This window comes from Tachyglossus aculeatus, chromosome 1, assembly GCF_015852505.1.
Source record: "Tachyglossus aculeatus isolate mTacAcu1 chromosome 1, mTacAcu1.pri, whole genome shotgun sequence".
Lineage (NCBI taxonomy): Eukaryota > Metazoa > Chordata > Mammalia > Monotremata > Tachyglossidae > Tachyglossus > Tachyglossus aculeatus.
Genome location: NC_052066.1, coordinates 74,192,220 through 74,210,821, shown reverse-complemented (window position 1 = coordinate 74,210,821; position 18,602 = coordinate 74,192,220). Strand labels below are relative to the sequence as shown.

Sequence of the window (18,602 nt, the reverse complement as noted above, 5' to 3'; positions counted from 1 at the left end):
ATCCTAGTGGAGAAAGCAGGGGATTAAGAGGCAAGAGACCTAAGGTCTAGTTCAGCCACTGATTTGCTGTGTGATCTCGGGCTAGTCACTTAATCTTTCTGAGCCACAGTTTCCCCATCTGCAAAACGGGAATATGATCCCTACTCTCCCTCCCTCTTAGATTGTGAGCCCTGCGTGGGACAGGGATTGTGTCCATTCTGACGACTTGTACTCCCCAAGTGCTTAGTACAGTGCTCTGCACACAGTAAGCGCTCAATAAATACGATTGAATGAATAAATGAACAATCTTGTCTCTCACCCAGCACATGGCAAAGAATATACACTTAACACCATTTTACGTAATGTAAGTATAATGTGTGTGTGTATGTGAATGGAGAGAGAGAGGTGTCAATATTCAGAATAAACAATTCAGATGACTCCCCTTCAGTTTGGCACTATCTTATAAACTAAATACCATGCCTGTGAATGAAACCATATATCCTTTTTAAAACCACATTTTTAACTTTCGGTAGCTTAGGTAAGGAAACTAATGCCTTGGAGAAACCACGTATCCTTTTAAAACCACGTTTTTAACTTTCGGTATTTCAGGTAAGAAAACTAAAACCTTGGATTTACATAACACCTTTCCCCCCAAAGATTTCAGAACGCTCTTCACACACCACATGTTCCCCCTCAAAATTTCTGTGAGATAAGGAGAATAGACAGAAGTGCTAATTTATTGTGACTGATTAACTTAACATGGAACTGACAGTTGCTGATTTTGTTGGCATTATTCCGGGTCCATATTGCATAACCTGAGATCTGATGAGGTACCCTGTTCCTCCTGATTTCCCCTTTCAAGGCCAGAGAGGCAGGTTAGTGATGCCCAGAAAAACAATTTAAAGTTACATGTATGTTTCTGAGTCTTATTATTGTTGAATTCATTTTCAGGTTACAACTCCTTAAAAAGCAAGAAATTCCTATAATCAATTACTTTAATGGACTCCCATTGTGACTTCTGTAACTGTTCTAAATTTCAAAATAAACTGTTGCAGTCCAAGCATATTGAAATCCTATCCCTTTTGCTGGTTAATATTAGTTACTGTTGCATCATGGCTGAGGGCCATCTGCAGAATTCCTCAAAGGCATATTCAAGTTTCCCTGGTGAGTGAGAATGTGTGTGTGTGTGTGTGTGTGTGTGTGTCTGTGTGTGTATTTCCCTTCAATAACCAAAACCATGTGAATTCCAGAATGTCCCTGCAACACGTGTCCAACTCTGCCTTGTACCTGACATATCTGAAAAAAGAAACTTAGGGCTGGAGTATCTCTCCTCTGGCAGATTCCATAGGGAATCCCCTTTGGCACTATTTCTCCTGATTTGTGAGTTGTTTGGGAGAAAGAAAAAAAATACTGCCTTTTTTTCAAAAAAAAAAAAACTTTGGCTGCTCCTTTGCTGCTTTCTTCAGTCTGTCAGCATCTGTTACATTTTCCATAAAGTTTGCTAGAAAGAAGCTTTGTGTTTCCCTCACACACATGCGTCTTGCCATCTTTTCGGCATTCCAGAGTGATTTCTCATGTGATGATGAAGGGTTGTGTCAATATGGACAGTGATGCACTGAAAATACTCTAGACTTTGTGAAATAACAGGGAGAAGCAGCTGGAGTTGGACGAATCTCTTCATCTGAGGCCCTTTCTTAGTCAAAGCTTGTTTTTTATTCAGTTCAGTGTTGGATGGTGATAAACACCACCAGGAAGAATAAGATTTCTTTTTCTGATGGCATCATTGTGTGCACTCTGAATGGAAAGTTTTAATTTTATGGAATGCGGAGAAGCATAAAATATGACAACAAGCTGTGAAATTCAGCTACAGCTGTTGAAAAAAATCCAAAGTATCGCATGAGTCTGCACCTAACTGTTGTAACTGAAGATGTCTATAGTTTCAAGTCCAGAATGTAAGCATTTTCACAACAAGGTCTACTTCAAATTCAGCTGTGTTATAAGGAATTGTAGCTTCCTACTCTTTGACCGCCCTCTCAAAAACATGCCTTATTCAAAGAAATGCAGGTTTTGGAGGGACTGGCTGACAGGGTATTGAGAATTAGGGGACACAACCTGTAATCCATAGACCAACAGTTCAAAGACAGCCCAGGTGATGACCGGATGAAATGATTAAAGCTTTAAATGATTAAAGGTGATAGTTTATGTGAAATAAGTTCCTTAATAAGGAAGAGCCATCCCACCTAGGAAAAACAAACCCCTCTCATTCTGTTGTTTCCCTCCTCACTGCCCTCAGGTTGTGATTGGGTCATATACTTCGGAAAAGTAGTCTGTAGCTTCTGCTGGTGCTTCATGTGCTTTTCTAAAAACACAAATGCCAGTGGTTCATTCAATCTGTTTTTCCCATCTCCAACAGTAGCAAGAGAGGATGTTCAAAGGAACCATACGCTGATTTTCCTTCCTATCCTCCTGATCAGAGATGCCATCTCATTTTGCAAACTTTTCCCTCCAGTAACTCATTGTTGACCAACTGTTCTCGAATGTTTCAAAACACTTCTGAAGGAGAAGATGATTTTTTCAGGACAAGTATGAAAACAGAATCAAATTTTAATAAAACACTTAACTCTTACCTCTTCCAAACTCTCCTAAGCACTCAGTGTAGTGCTGTGCACACAATAGACATTCAGTAAATACTAACGACTAAATCACTTGATAAAAGTATTTAGAACCAGGGGCCCCCTCCTTGACTCCATGTAGGCAAAATGAGCAAGCATAAGAAATGAAAACTAAGTTCTCTCTTTCTCCCCCAAAATAGAAAAGCACCTACGTTCATTCACCATGGGATGAAAGCTTTCCAAAGGCTATGTCCTCGGTAAAGGATCCATCTTGCTGGGGAAAACAAATAAACATATTAATGAAAAGGACAAATTCTCCCACCATACATTGTACTATGTGATTAGCAAAGCACTTAGTTGTGCTTGTAAAATTCTAAAATGTCTTTAATTTAAAAGCACTACCTGCAGTTTCCCCTGTGATTAGTCTGTAATTAGGGTCTAATTCCATTTGATGTTTTCAAAGGGAAGGGGAAACAAGTTCTGTAAAAATGGCTGTGACACTGAAGTTACTGTGAATAGATTGTATCCAAGGAGAGGGAAAAGGCAGTTTCTAAAACAAGAGGCTCCTACTTCTAGGTGATGATCCCATTTCCATCTTCACGCACCTCCTCCACTCCTAGCCCTTTCTTCCCTTAGACCAGAAGCCCCAAGTAGGTAAAGGACTATCCTGATCTGCTGTTATTTTATCTACCCCACTAAGAGCCAGGGCTTGGGAGGCAGAGGTCGTGGGTTCGAATCCCGGCTCCGCCACTTGTCAGCTGTGTGACTTTGGGTGACTCACTTCACTGGGCCTCAGTTCCCTCATCTGTAAAATGGGGATGAAGACTGTGAGCCCCATGTGGGACAACCTGATTACCTTGTATCCCCCCAGTGCTTAGAACAGTGCTTGGCACAGAGTAAGCACTTAACAAATACCATCATTATCATCATTATTATTATTATCATAAGGGTTTAACAAATACCACAGTTATTTTTATTATTACATAACTTGAACCTTCTGGCTATCACCAGGATCCCTGGATTTCTTTAGCCAGGAACATGAAGCTCTGCCGTCTTCCCCTGGAGCACTTGGAATTTGTCAGAGAAAGGGTCCTTTATGAGTCAAACAGTTTAATAAGAAATTGGGGCTTAAGACCACTTTACTCCTCTCAAGCCATATCACTAGACTGTAAGCTTGTTGTGAGCAGAGAATCCATTCATTCCATTCAGTTGTATTTATTGAGCACTTACTGTGTGCAGAGCACTGTACTAAGCGATTGGGAAAGTACAATTCAGCAGCAGAGACAATCCCTGCCCAGAAGGGGCTCACAGTGTAGAAAGGGGGAGACAGGCATCAAAAAAAAGTAAACAGGCATCAACAGCATCAATATAAATAAATAGAATTATAGATTTATACACAGGATTAATAAAATAAATAGGAGAAGATTTCTGTTATATTGTTATATCATACTCTCCCAAGCACTTATTACCATGCTCTACACACAGTAAGCACTCAGTAAATCCATTGGCTGATTGATCATAGGAATAAAAGTGAAGAAATTTTACAGAATCCTCCCTTCTTATGCAAAACAGCTATGGCTTCCACTGCTGGGCTCCATACTGAGCCAGCTGCCCAGCTCCTCCTCCTAACTCTTCCCATGCCTGAGGCAAAGCCAGTTTGGCAGCACATAAGAAGCCTATCACTGTCATCCATTGGGAGCCATCTGGGATCAGAAGGCTCAGCTAAGTTTCCAGTGGCATCTCTTTCATTTTCCTTCTGGAACCCAGGGGGAAAGGGCTTTATTTCTTCCATCCCAGCAAGCATCCCGCAGCCATCTAGCTGAAATGATCCCAGAGGATTTTAGCTTTCGACTTGGCCAACAAACCAGCCGCAAGTGTCCCACAGTGCCATGTCTCCGCTGATGCAGAGACTGCCGAGTCCTGCAAATCAATCAATCAATCAATCAATCAATTGTATTTATTGAGTGCTTACTGTGTGCAGAATACTGTACTAAGCGCTTGGGAAGTACAAGTTGGCAACATATAGAGACAGTCCCTACCCAACAGTGGGCTCACAGTCTAAAAGGGGGATACAGAGAACAAAACCAAACATACTAACAAAATAAAATAAATAGAATAGATATGTACAAGTAAAATAAATAAATAAATAGAGTAATAAATATGTACAAACATATATACATATATACAGGTGCTGTGGGGAAGGGAAGGAGGTAAGATGGGGGGATAGAGGGGGGACGAGGGGGAGAGGAAGGAAGGGGCTCAGTCTGAGAAGGCCTCCTGGAGGAGGTGAGCTCTCAGTAGGGCCTTGAAGGGAGGAAGAGAGCAAATCTTTCCTGAATGCTGCTTCATGAACCCTTTAGAAGATTTGGGGGACCCCAGCACTACAGTGGGCCTTTACATTGGCCCAAGAGAACCAATTTGCCATCACAGGTACCCCAGGATAGACCTGTGCCAGCCCAACCACCACCGTTCAGACAGGGATCCCCCTGGGACTCAAGTGGCTCTAGTAGGGTCCAAGGGAAATGTGGAGGGAGGGTGAGTTCCAGCCTGACCTGTTTTTATGGTATTTGTTAAGCGCTTACTGTGTGCTAGGCACTGTACTCCATGCTGGGGTAAATACAAGCTGATCAGATTGGTTGGTCACAGTCCCTGTCCCACTTGGGGCTCATAGTCTTAATCTTAATCAGTCTTCATTCATTCATTCATTCATTCATTCAATCGTATTTATTGAGCACTTACTGTGTGCAGAGCACTGTACAAAGCACTTGGGTAGTACAAGTTGGCAACATATAGAGACGGTCCCTACCCAACAGTGGGCTCACAGTCTAGAAATCAGAGAAGCAGCATGGCTTGGTGGAAAGAGCACAGGCTTGGGAGTTAGAGGTCATGGGTTCTAAGCCCAGCTCCGCCATCTGTCTGCTGTGTTACCGTGGGCAAGTCACTTAACTTCTCTGAGCCTCAGTTCCCTTATCTGTAAAATGGGGATTAAGACTGTGAGCCCCCTGGGACAATCTGATCACCTTGTATCCCCCTCCAGCGCTTAGAACAGTGCTTTGCATATAGTAAGTGCTTAACAAATGCCATCATTATTATTATTCATCCCCATTTTACAGGTGAGGTAACTGAGGCACAGAGAAGTGCCTTGCCCAAGGTCACACAACAGACAAGCAGCGAAGGTGGGATTAGAACACAGATCCTTCTGACTCCCAGCCCGGGTTTTAACCAATAGACCAGGCTGCTTCTCAAAAACACTCAGATGCTTTTCAGAGTATATGCTAATCTCAGTCCATTGGGAACTCCAGGAGAGTCCTGGGCTAGCCCGGTCCCATAGGAGAATCCCTAACCTAAAAACTTTCTCAGTTTGGACCGCCCTCTTCCCCACCCAGACCGGGGCTCCTTTAGTGTAGAACAGATCCTTCAAAGCTACATATCTGTAATTTTTTTATTTTAATGTCCGTCCCCCCCACTCTCGACTGTAAGATCGTCGTGGGCAGGGAATGTGTCTGTTTACTGTTGTATCGTATACTCCCAAGTGCTTAGTATAGTGCTCTGCCCTCAGAAAGCACCGAGTAACTACGATTCATGAATGAATTAAAGAAAGCTGCTTGAGCTCCAGGGGTGGTCTCTGGAGTCCCTGAAATCACTACAAGGTTGTGGAGAGCCATTCGGAATCCATCATCTTCCTGATTTGGGCTGGGCTTTATCCTCCTGCTAGCAGAATGCCCCAAATGAGCTTTCCCGCCAGGATCTGGGCACACTGAATCGGCAGCTAAAGGCCAGAAGCATGGCTTCATTTTCCTCTCCTCCTCATAATAATAATAATAATAATGTTGGCATTTATTAAGCGCTTACTATGTGCATTTATTTATTTATTTAACCTGTACATATCTATTCTATTTATTTTATTTTGTTAATATGTTTGGTTTTCTCTGTCTCCCCCTTTTAGACTGTGAGCCCACTGTTGGGTAGGGACTGTCTCTATATGTTGCCAATTTGTACTTCCCAAGCGCTTAGTACAGTGCTCTGCACATAGTAAGCGCTCAATAAATACGATTGATGATGATGATGATGCAAAGCACTGTTCTAAGCGCTGGGGGGGATACAAGGTGATCAGGTTGTCCCACGGGGGCTCACAATCTTAATACCCATTTTACAGATGAGGTAACTGAGGCACAGAGAAGTTGAGTTGCCCAAAGTCACACAGCCGATAAGTGGCGGAGCCGGGATTCGAATCCATGACCTCTGACTCCCAAGCCCGTGCTCTTTCCACTGAGCCACGCTGCTTCCATCCCCCCAGCCCTACCTCCTTCCCCTCCCCACAGCACCTGTGTATATGTTTCTCCAGATTTTTTACTCTATTTTATGTGTACATATTTACTATTCTATTCACTTTGTTAATGATGTGCATTTAGCTTTAATTCTATTTGTTCTGACGACTTGACACCCGTCCACATGTTTTGTTTTGTTGTCTGTCTCCCCCTTCTAGACTGGGAGCCTGTTGTTGGGTAGGGACTGTCTCTATATGTTGCCGACTTGTACTTCCCAAGTGCTTAATACAGTGCTCTGCACACAGTAAGCGCTCAATAAATACGATTGAATGAATGAATGAATCGGTGCCGCCTGGATTGTGCGTCTGCCCAGGGTTCTGTGATGTCGGCGCCAACTGAAATCTGTTTCTTTAAAAAGATCTCTGAAATCCTACTCCATTTGAACAAATTAAGTAATAATGTGCTTTCAAAATGTGTCCCTACCAATACACTTTGGCCGGATACATGGCCATCCTGGTATAATGAGACTTTAAAAACCTCCCAAAAATGTATTTACATGGTTTGTGTGAGTCGTGGGCAGTGTATTATTGGCTTTAGTGCTGAATTTCCTGGCTTTCTTTGGGTTGTGTCACAACCCTTATTTAAACCTAGCTTTTTTTTTTGCTTATGTGTATTCCAGAGCTGAGGGGTTTATTGTGTGTGAAATGCCTGAAAAGGACAAATGAACACCATATGAGAGGAAACAGACTGAGAAAATTAGAGCTATTTGCTACCAAAGGAAGTCATTTTGGTATGGTATTAAATTACAGTCTCTGACTTAGAGAGTGTAGTGTGCTATGAGATGTCAGAATGTCGGGGAAAAATGGAAATTGATCTGGGCCTGGCCAGGATGAGAAAGAGGCCACCGTAGCCCACAGTCTATAAAAAAGGGTCTACTGGCAGGGTCGAATCAAAATTGACCATATATCCACCCCCTCCACTCCTCAGCAACTGCTCTCTCAAAAATCACCAATGACCTCCTCCTTGCCAAATCCAACAGACTCCACTCCATCCTAATCCTCTCAGCAACTTTGACACTCTGGGCACTCCTTTTCCTGGAAATGCTATGAAACTTGGGCCTCACTGACACTGCTGTCTCCTGGTTCTCCTTCTATAATAATAATAATAATAATAATAATAATAATAATGGCATTTATTAAGCGCTTACTATGTGCAAAGCACTGTTCTAAGCACTGGGGAGGTTACCAGGTGATCAGGTTGTCCCACGGCGGGCTCACAGTCTTAATCCCCATTCTATCTATCTGGCTGCTCTTTTCAGTCTCTTTTGCAAGCTCCTTCTCTGCCTCCCATTCCCAAAAGTTTCAGTTCCAGGTCCTCTTCGATTTTCCAGCTATTCCCACTCCCTCAAGAAGCTCATCCGCTCCCACGGCTCCCATGTCTATTCATTCATTCATTTATTCATTCAATCGTATTTACTGAGCGCTTACTGCGTGCAGAGCACTGGGAAGTACAAATCAGCAACATATAGAGATGGTCACTACCCAACAACGGGCTCACAGTCTAGAAAGGGGAGACAGACAACAAAACAAAACAAGTAGACAGGTGACAATGTCATCAGAATGAATGGAATTATAGCTATATACACATCATTAATAAAATAAATAGAGTAGTAAATATGTACAAATGTACACAAGTGCTGTGGGGAGGGGAAGGGCAGAGGGAGGAGGAGGAGAGGAAAGGGGAGTGCTCAGTCTGGGAAGGCCTTCTGGAGGAGGTGAGCTCTCAGTAGGGCTTTGAAGGGAGGAAGAGAGCTAGTTTGGCGGATGGGCGGAGGGAGGGCATTCCAGGCCAGAGGTGGGACGTCAGCCAGGGGTCGACTGCGGGACAGGCGAGAAGGAGGCACGGTGAGGAGATTAGCGGCAGAGGAGCGAAGGGTGCGGGCTGGGATGGAGAAGGAGAGAAGGGAGGTGAGGTAGGAGGGGGCGAGGGGATGGAGCGCTTTGAAGCTGAGAGTGAGGAGTTTTTGCTTGATTCGAAGGTTGATAGACAGCCACTGGAGATTTTTGAGGAGGGGAGTGACATGCCCAGAGCATTTCTTTTGAAAGCAGCATGGCTCAGTGGAAAGAGCCCGGGCTTTGGAGTCAGAGGTCATGGGTTCAAATCATGGCTCTGCCAATTGTCAGCTGTGTGACTTTGGGCAAGTCACTTGGCTTCTCTGTGCCTCAGTTACCTCATCTGTAAAATGGGAATTAAAATTATGAGCCCCATGTGGGACATGGACTGTGTCCAACCAGTTTAGTTTGTATCCATCCCAGTGCTTAATACAGTGCCTGACACATAGTGAGTGCTTAACATATACCACAACTATTATTATTATTATTACAATCATCAATCGTATTTATTGAGCGCTTACTGTGTGCAGAGCACTGTACTAAGCGCTTGGGAAGTACAAGTTGGCAACATGATATGTGTATGCAGATAATAGTGACAACGGATTGACTGACTCTTCTTGTCTTTCTGTTCAAATTATGTCTCAGGAAGCTAGGCTTTATTAGTCCTAAGTGCTTGCATCCAGATATTCCTTCAGGTCTTTTTAGAGCTATTTGGCTTCTTATAGAGCCAAAGAAGCATTTCACCCGATTTGCATAGCAGAATTAATCAGTCTCAAAAGCCAAGTCGCCTTTCCCCTTGGCAGACTTCACCAAGTTGTGCTGGTCATTGTCCATTTACCTAGAGCTGATCAACACTCTGTCCAATACGGCAACTCCTAAATGGAGCAGCCGAAGGCCTTGGGGCTTTTCTAGGCTGAGAGTTGATGTCTCCCTTTTGACCTTTCCAAGCAGCAACATTTCAGATTGACAAAGGAGACACGTCTTGGTTCTGTAAGCAAATGGACTCCCTGTTTGGTTCATTTGACTGGAAAGTGGGAAGTCTGGAACTAGATCTGCTTTCGCCCTCCAAGCGGAGAACAAATTACAACCCGGAGGCCGCAGCTTTAGTGGATTGGGTTTATTTGTCTGGAACAGGCCCCCCACCACCCCCGCCGGGTTTTCTTCCCTCCCACTATTCCCCTTTGCCCCCCACCCCTGCAACCCCCGCAGGATCAGCTGAATGAGTTGCACTTGTGAAGGAAAGTAGCTGCCTCTGGAATTAGCGTTATTTACCTGGCTGAGGGCCACGGAGAGAATCTGAGAACCCTTTGCATGTGGCTTGTTGTTTTAAGCTGAGATCTAAGGCCCCTTTCCTTTCAGGGCTCTTGAAGGCTAAGTGAGACCTAGTGGAGGGAAAAATAATAAAGCAGCCTTTGGGCTAAAGGAGGGAAGTAGTTTAATCGCAACTGCAAATAAGGGAAGGGCCAGAAAAACAGCAACATTCATGCTTCACTGAAGTGGGATTAGCCGCTGAAAGCCCGCTTTAATGACCAGCAGTGGAAAGGAGGAGGACTTTATCAAAGTGTATTACTGAACTTAAGTGAAATTAATAAAGGAAGCAAATGCGTGAATAGAGAAAACGTCTGCTCACAAAAGATCATCTGGCCCGTTAAAGCCACAAGAAAGAAAAGTGTCTTCTCAAAATGGTAGGGGGAAGGGCATCAAACCTCCCATCATTGCTGTGAAAAAACTCTTGATAACATCAACCTCAGACATCTTTTCACAAACTATCTTGTTTTTTTCTTTCAGTTTTAAGAAAAGATCTGTGAGCTAGCATAGTCAAGAAAACCCAAAGCACGTGAAATGGGCATTTTAAAACAGCTTCTTATTTACTGTTGCCTTTGGTAAATCTTCTCAATTCTTCATGAAGCCAATCAATCAATCAATCAATCAATCGTATTTATTGAGCGCTTACTATGTGCAGAGCACTGTACTAAGCGCTTGGGAAGTACAAATTGGCATCACATAGAGACAGTCCCTACCCAACAGTGGGCTCACAGTCTAAAAGGGGGAGACAGAGAACAGAACCAAACATACCAACAAAATAAAATAAGTAGGATAGAAATGTACAAGTAAAATAAATAAATAAATAAATAAATAGAGTAATAAATATGTACAACCATATATACATATATACAGGTGCTGTGGGGAAGGGAAGGAGGTAAGACGGGGGGGATGGAGAGGGGGACGAGGGGAGAGGAAAGAAGGGGCTCAGTCTGGGAAGGCCTCCTGGAAGCCAGTAATGTAACGAGCTACTGGTGAGATCAATCTATTTGTTGGCCTCCACCAGATGCTGATGAATTTCTTCTAAACTGCCCAGTAGGGAGATAATAATAATGATAATAATAATAATTGTTAAGCATTTGGATTTGTACCCTTTATTCACCCTCCCTCAGCCCCTCAGCACTTACATGCATATCCACAATTCATTTTAATGCCTGTCTCCCCTTCTAGACTGTAAGCTCCCTGTAGGCAGGGATCATGTCTATCCCCTCAGTTATATTGTCCATGCCCAAGTACTTGGTACAGTGCTCTGTCCAAAGTAAGCTTTCAATAAATAAAATTGATTGATTATAATAATAATAATAATGGCATTAATTCAATCAATCAATCAATCGTATTTATTGAGCGCTTACTATGTGCAGAGCACTGTACTAAGCGCTTGGGAAGTACAAATTGGCAACACATAGAGACAGTCCCTACCCAACAGTGGGCTCACAGTCTAAAAGGGGGAGACAGAGAACAGAACCAAACATACCAACAAAATAAAATAAATAGGATAGAAATGTACAAGTAAAATAAATAAATAAATAAATAAATAGAGTGATAAATATGTACAACCATATATACATATATACAGGTGCTGTGGGGAAGGGAAGGAGGTAAGATGGGGGGATGGAGAGGGGGGACGAGGGGGAGAGGAAGGAAGGGGCTCAGTCTGGGAAGGCCTCCTGGAGGAGGTGAGCTCTCAGCAGGGCCTTGAAGGGAGGAAGAGAGCTAGCTTGGCGGAGGGGCAGAGGGAGGGCATTCCAGGCCCGGGGGATGACGTGGGCCGGGGGTCGACGGCGGGACAGGCGAGAACGAGGTACAGTGAGGAGATTAGTGGTGGAGGAGCGGAGGTTGCGGGCTGGGCAGTAGAAGGAGAGAAGGGAGGTGAAGTAGGAGGGGGAGAGGTGATGGACAGCCTTGAAGCCCAGGGTGAGGAGTTTCTGCCTGATGCGCAGATAGATTGGTAGCCACTGGAGATTTTTGAGGAGGGGAGTAATATGCCCAGAGCGTTTCTGGACAAAGATAATCCGGGAAGCAGCATGAAGTATGGATTGAAGTGGAGAGAGACACGAGGATGGGAGATCAGAGGGAAGGCTAGTGCAGTAGTCCAGACGGGATAGGATGAGAGCTTGAATGAGCAGGGTAGCGGTTTGGATGGAGAGGAAAGGGCGGATCTTGGCAATGTTGCGGAGCTGAGACCGGCAGGTTTTGGTAACGGCTTGGATGTGAGGGGTGAATGAGAGAGCGGAGTCGAGGATGACACCAAGGTTGCGGGCTTGTGAGACGGGAAGGATGGTAGTGCCGTCAACAGAGATGGGAAAGTCAGGGAGAGGACAAGGTTTGGGAGGGAAGACAAGGAGCTCAGTCTTCGACATGTTGAGCTTTAGGTGGCGGGCGGACATCCAGATGGAGATGTCCTGAAGGCAGGAGGAGATGCGAGCCTGGAGGGAGGGGGAGAGAGCAGGGGCAGAGATGGAGATCTGGGTGTCATCAGCGTAGAGATGATAGTTGAAGCCGTGGGAGCGAATGAGGTCACCAAGGGAGTGAGTGTAGATTGAGAACAGAAGGGGACCAAGCACTGAACCTTGGGGAACCCCCACAGTAAGAGGATGGGAGGGGGGAGGAGGAGCCTGCAAAAGAGACTGAGAAAGAACGACCGGAGAGATAAGAGGAGAACCAGGAGAGGACGGAGTCTGTGAAGCCAAGGTCAGATAGCGTGTTGAGGAGAAGGGGGGTGGTCCACAGTGTCAAAGGCAGCTGAGAGGTCGAGGAGGATTAGGACAGAATATGAGCCGTTGGATTTGGCAAGCAGGAGGTCATTGGTGACCTTTGAGAGGGCAGTTTCCGTGGAATGAAGGGGACGGAAGCCAGACTGGAGGGGGTCGAGGAGAGAGTTGTTGTTGAGGAATTCTAGGCAGCGTGTGTAGACAACTCGTTCAAGGAGTTTGGAAAGGAATGGTAGGAGGGATATGGGATGATAACTAGAAGGTGAGGTGGGGTCAAGAGAGGGTTTTTTTAGGATGGGAGAGACATGGGTATGTTTGAAGGCAGAGGGGAAGGAACCAGTGGAGAGTGAGCGGTTGAAGATGGAAGTTAAGGAGGGGAGAAGGGATGGAGCGAGAGATTTCATGGCATGAGAGGGAATGGGGTCAGAAGCACAGGTGGCCGGAGTAGCACTTGAGAGGAGGGAGGAGAGTTCCTCTGAGGATACCGCTGGGAAGGATGGGAGAGTAGCAGAGAGTGTTGAGAGCCGGGGGGATGGAGAAAGGGGGGAAAAGACTTTGGGGAGGTCGGACCTGATGGATTTAATTTTGTTAATGAAGTAGGAGGCCAGATCGTTGGGGGTGAGGGAAGGAGGAGGGGGAGGAACCGGGGGCCTGAGAAGGGAGTTGAATGTACGGAAGAGCTGGCGGGGGTGATGGGCATGGGTGTCAATAAGGGAGGAGAAATAGTTTAATTAAGCGCTTAATTAAGCATTAATTAAGCATTAATTAAGCACTTACTATATGCAAAGCACTGTTCTAAGCACTGGAGAGGTTACAAGGTGATCAGATTGTCCCACAGGGGGTTCACAGTCTTAATCCCCATTTTCCAGATGAGGTAACTGAGGCACAGAGAGCCAGGATTTGAACCCATGACCTCTGACTCCAAAGCCTGTGCTCTTTCCACTGAGCCATGCTGCTTATGTATCAAGCACTGTACTCCTCTCTCAGGGTTGCACCTGAAGAGTTTCCTGTACTCTACCAGTCTCGGCTACGGGAGGGAGAGTCAAACAGAGGCCTACCTATTCCATTCCTAGCTTGGGCAGTGGCTAGCAAGTGGAAGGCAATCTGCTACAAGTCAAAACTCACCCATGCTGGGCAGCAGCAGCATGGGAGAGAGTCGAGGATGGAGATTCGAGCTTACTGTGCAGAAGGAGACAGTAGTAAACCACTTCTGTATTTTTACCAAGAAAACTCTATGGATCCACTACCAGAATGATTGCAGACGGAGAGCGGGGCGTTCTGGGAGAGATGTCTCCGTGGTGTCGCAATGGGTCGGAAACAACTTGACGGCCTAACACAGGACGAGACTGCACTCAATTCATTCATTCAGTCGTATTTATTGAGCGCTTACTGTGTGCCGAGCACTGTACGAAGCACTTGGGAAGTACAAGTTGGCGACATATAGAGACGGTCCCTAACCAACAGTGGGCTCACAGTCTAGAAGGGGGAGACAGACAACAAAACAAAACATGTGGACAGGTGTCAAGTCGTCAGAATAAATAGAATTAAAGCTAAATGCACATCATTGGCAAAATAAATAGAATAGTAAATATGTACAAGTAAAATAGAGTAATAAAACTGTACAAACATATATACAGGTGCTGTGGGGAGGGGGAGGAGGTGGGGGGGGATGGGGAGGAGGAATGCGGGGATAAATGCAGTGTAAGTAGCTCAAATGCAGTCCCTCTCCCACATGGGACACACAATGAAAGAGGGAAATATGGGAAAGGAGAGACAGTTGAAAGGGATACGGTCCGCAGCCCCGGGAACCAGCTTTTGGAGGTGAGGGACAGCTAATGTAACCAAAAGGACACCACTCAAGAGACTCTAGAGCCAAGTTTGTGTTGAAGACTCAGGAGGCTCTGCTCTGCACACAGTAAGCGCTCAATAAATACGATTGAATGAGTGAATGAAGAGCCGAACTCACTGAGTTCATGGGTCCAAAGAACATTCGCACCGTATATCGGAGGAACTGTGTAATCTAGTGGAAAGAGCACAGGCCTGAGAGCCAGAGGACCTGTGTTCTGATCCCGGCTCCACCACTTGTCTGCTGTTTGACCTTGAACAAGTCACTTAACTTCTCTGTGCCTCAGTCTACTCGGCTGTACAATGGAGATTCACTGTCTGTTCATTCAGTCGTATTTATTAAGTGCTTACTGTGTGCAGAGCACTGTATTTAGTGCTTGACGGTGAGCCCCATGTGAGATAGGGACTGTGCCTGATCTGATTAACTACTCCAGCGCTTAGAACAGTTCTCAATACACAGTAAGTGCTTAACAAACATAATAATAATAACAGCAACAATAATAACAATCAATAATAATAATAATCAATAATATTGTGGTATTTGTTAAGCCCTTACTATGTGCCAGGCAGTGTACTAGGCACTGGGGTGGATACAAGCAAATCAGGTTGGACACAGTCCCGGTCCCACATGGGGCTCACGACCTCAGTCCTCATTTTACAGATGAGGGAACTGAGACCTCAGTGCTTCTGGAAAGTGTGAATCACCTTGATTATACTGCCATTTTGTCGAAAAATGACTCCTGGAGAATGGAGTTTTCCACCAAGAGCTTTGCAGCAGTATTTCCTCAGCCCTATTGAAACAGCTATCAGAAACCACAATCCTCAATTTAAGCAGCGAATGGGCAGTTTCTATGATTCTGCCTAAGGGCAGCCATCATGATATTGGATAAGGCCAAGTGTCGTCATACTTTTATTTGGTGTTGCAAGATGATAATAATAATAATAATAATAAAATGGTATTTGCTAAGCCAATATTATGGTAATATTATGGTAATATTCTGGTATTTGCTTTGCTATGTGCCAAGCACTGTTTTAAGTGCTGGGGTAAATACAAGGTAATCAGGTTGTCTCATGTGGGGCTCACAGTCTCAATCCCCATTTCACAGATGAGGTAACTGAGGCACAGAGGAGTAAAGTGGCTTGCCCAAGGTCCCACAGCAGATGAGTGATGGTGCCGGGATTATAACTCACGACCTCTGACTCCCAAGCCTGGGCTCTTTCCACTAGGCCATGCTGCTTCTCTTGTTGATGTTGTTCTAATGATAATAATAATAATAGCATTTATTAAGCACTTACTATGTGCAAAGCACTGTTCTGAGCACTGGGGAAGCTACAACGTGATCAGGTTGTCCCACAGGGGGCTCACAGTCAATCCCCATTTTACAGATGAGGGAACTGAGGCACAGAGAAGTTAAGTGACTTGCCCAAAGTCACACAGCTGACAAGTGGCAGAGCCAGGATTTGAACCCATGACCATCGACTCCAAAGCCCAGGCCCTTTCCACTGAGCCACACTGCTTCACCACGCTGCTTGTACATTGTTAGTTTGCTGTGGGCAGGGAACGTGACTAATGACTCCGTTGTATTGTACTCTCCCAGAAGCTTAGTGCAGGGCTTCGTGCACCGTGAGCACTCAATAAATACCACTGTTGGATTGACAGATAATTCTTGCAATAAAACTGGGTCGTGATATGCAAATTAAAGTAAGGAACTGGGGTGACAAGAGATGGGATGGTACAGCAGAAGAGATCCAAGGCTAGACAGACCACGCTGGAAGTGACCTTGACTAGACTGGGGGACCCATGTGAGAAAGGGACTGTGACCAACCTCATTACCTATGTCTGCCTCAGTGCTTTGAACAGTGCTTGGAATAGTAGTAAGTGCTTAACAAATACCGTTATTACTATTACTACTAGAGTACTACTAGAGTACTACTACTACCGTTACTACTAGAGAAGCAGCGTGGCATAGTGGAGCCACACAGGGTTGATGGTATTTTTCAGTAGTCAACTACATGTATTCATTCATTCATTCATTCATTCAATCATGTTTATTGAGTGCTTACTGTGTGCAGAGCACTGTACTAAACGCTTGGGAGAGTGCAATATAACAATGAACACACATTTCTGCCTACAACAAGCTTATAGTCTAGAGGGGGACACTGATAACAAGAAATAAATGGTAGATATGTACATAAGTGCTGTGGGGATTTGAGGGGGGAATGATAGGCTTTCCCAGACTGAGCCCCCTCCTTCCTCTCGCCCTCCTCCCCCACCCCATCCCTCTCTTACCTCGTTCTCCTCCCCAAAGCACCTGTATATATATATCTATATCTATCTATATATATATATATATATATATAGAATAAAATATATAAAATAGAATAAAATATATAAAATAGAATAAATACGTACAAATATATATATATGTACGTATTTATTCTATTTTATTTATATGTATTTATTCTATTTATTTTATTTTGTTAATATGTTTTGTTTTGTTCTCTGTCTCCCCCTTCTAGACTGTGAGCCCACTGTTGGGTAGGGACTGTCTCTATATGTTGCCAACTTGTACTTCCCAAGCACTTAGTACAGTGCTCTGCACACAGTAAGCGCTCAATAAATACGATTGATTGATTGATTGATTGATTGGAAAGAGCACGGGCTTGGGAATCAGAGATCATGGGTTCTGTGCCTCAGTTACCTCATCTGTAATATGGGGATTAAGAATGTGAGCCCCACGTGGGACAACCTGATTACATTGAATCTCCCCCAGTGCTTAGAACAGTGCTCGGCACATAGTAAGTGCTTAACAAATGCCATCATTATTATTATTATTATTATTATTATTATTATTATTATTATTAAGGACTTCTGCACAATGTTGAGCTTAACAAATGCCATTACTATTGTTATTATTATTATCATCATAATTATTACTAAGGACTTCTGCACAATGTTGATGTTATACCATTGAGCTTAAAAGCTTACGGGGGACACCCTGTTTTAAACACTTAAACAAGCTTTTTCTCAACACTGTGAAAATGCCACAGACCCTCAAAGATGCCACCGCCATCATCACTGCATTCAAGAAGAAAGGTGAAAGGTCAGCTTGAGACAATTATTAAAGCAAATAATTACCTTCTTCTGTCAGCAAGATCCTAACCAGGATACATATCCCTCTCTTCAAAGTTCTGTTTAGGGGACATCAACTCCAAGATCTACACCTTCCCTGACTAAGCCCCTCTTTCCTCTTCTGCCACTCCCTTCTGCATCTCCCTGACTTGATCCCTTTGTTCATTCATTCATTCATTCAATCGTATTTATTGAGCACTTACCGTGTGCAGAGCACTGTACTAAGCACTTGGAAAGTACAAGTTGGCAACATATAGAGACGGTCCCTACCCAACGGTGGGCTCACAGTCTAGAAGGGGGAGACAGAGAACAAAACAAAACATATTAACAAAATATAATAGAATAAAATAAATAAAATAAATAATAAATAAAATATAATAGAACAAAATAAATAGAATAAATATGTATAAATAAAATAAATAGAGTAATAAATATGTACAGACATATATACGTATATACAGGTGCTGTGGGGAGGGGAAGGAGGTAAGGGGATGGTGAGGAGGGAGAGGAGGGCAAGAGGAAGGAGGGGGCTCAGTCTGGGAAGACCTATCATTCCCCCCTCCCATCCCCACAGCACTTATGTACATATCTACCATTTATTTCTTGTTACCAGTGTCCCCCTCTAGACTATAAGCTTGTTGTAGGCAGAAATGTGTGTGTTTATTGTTATATTGCACTCTCCCAAGCGTTTAGTACAGTGCTCTGCACACAATAAACATGATTGAATGAATGAATGAATGAATGAATACATCTAGTTGACAACTGAAAAATACCATCAACACTGTGTGGCTCAGATCACAGCATGGCACAGCAGGCACATAGATTTGGTAACATACATA

The 18,602-nt window shown here is 44.2% G+C and overlaps 1 protein-coding gene and 1 non-coding gene across 2 annotated transcripts in view; both read left to right on the top strand.

Moving 5' to 3' along the window:
* Positions 1-18,602, top strand: part of HS6ST1 (heparan sulfate 6-O-sulfotransferase 1) — a 431,756-nt gene that overhangs the window by 399,163 nt on the left and 13,991 nt on the right. The gene's annotated exons all lie outside the window — the stretch shown is intronic.
* On the top strand, positions 13,763-13,900 carry LOC119934007. Its single transcript, XR_005452839.1, has one exon. It is a non-coding gene; the product is annotated as a small nucleolar RNA SNORA7 (small nucleolar RNA).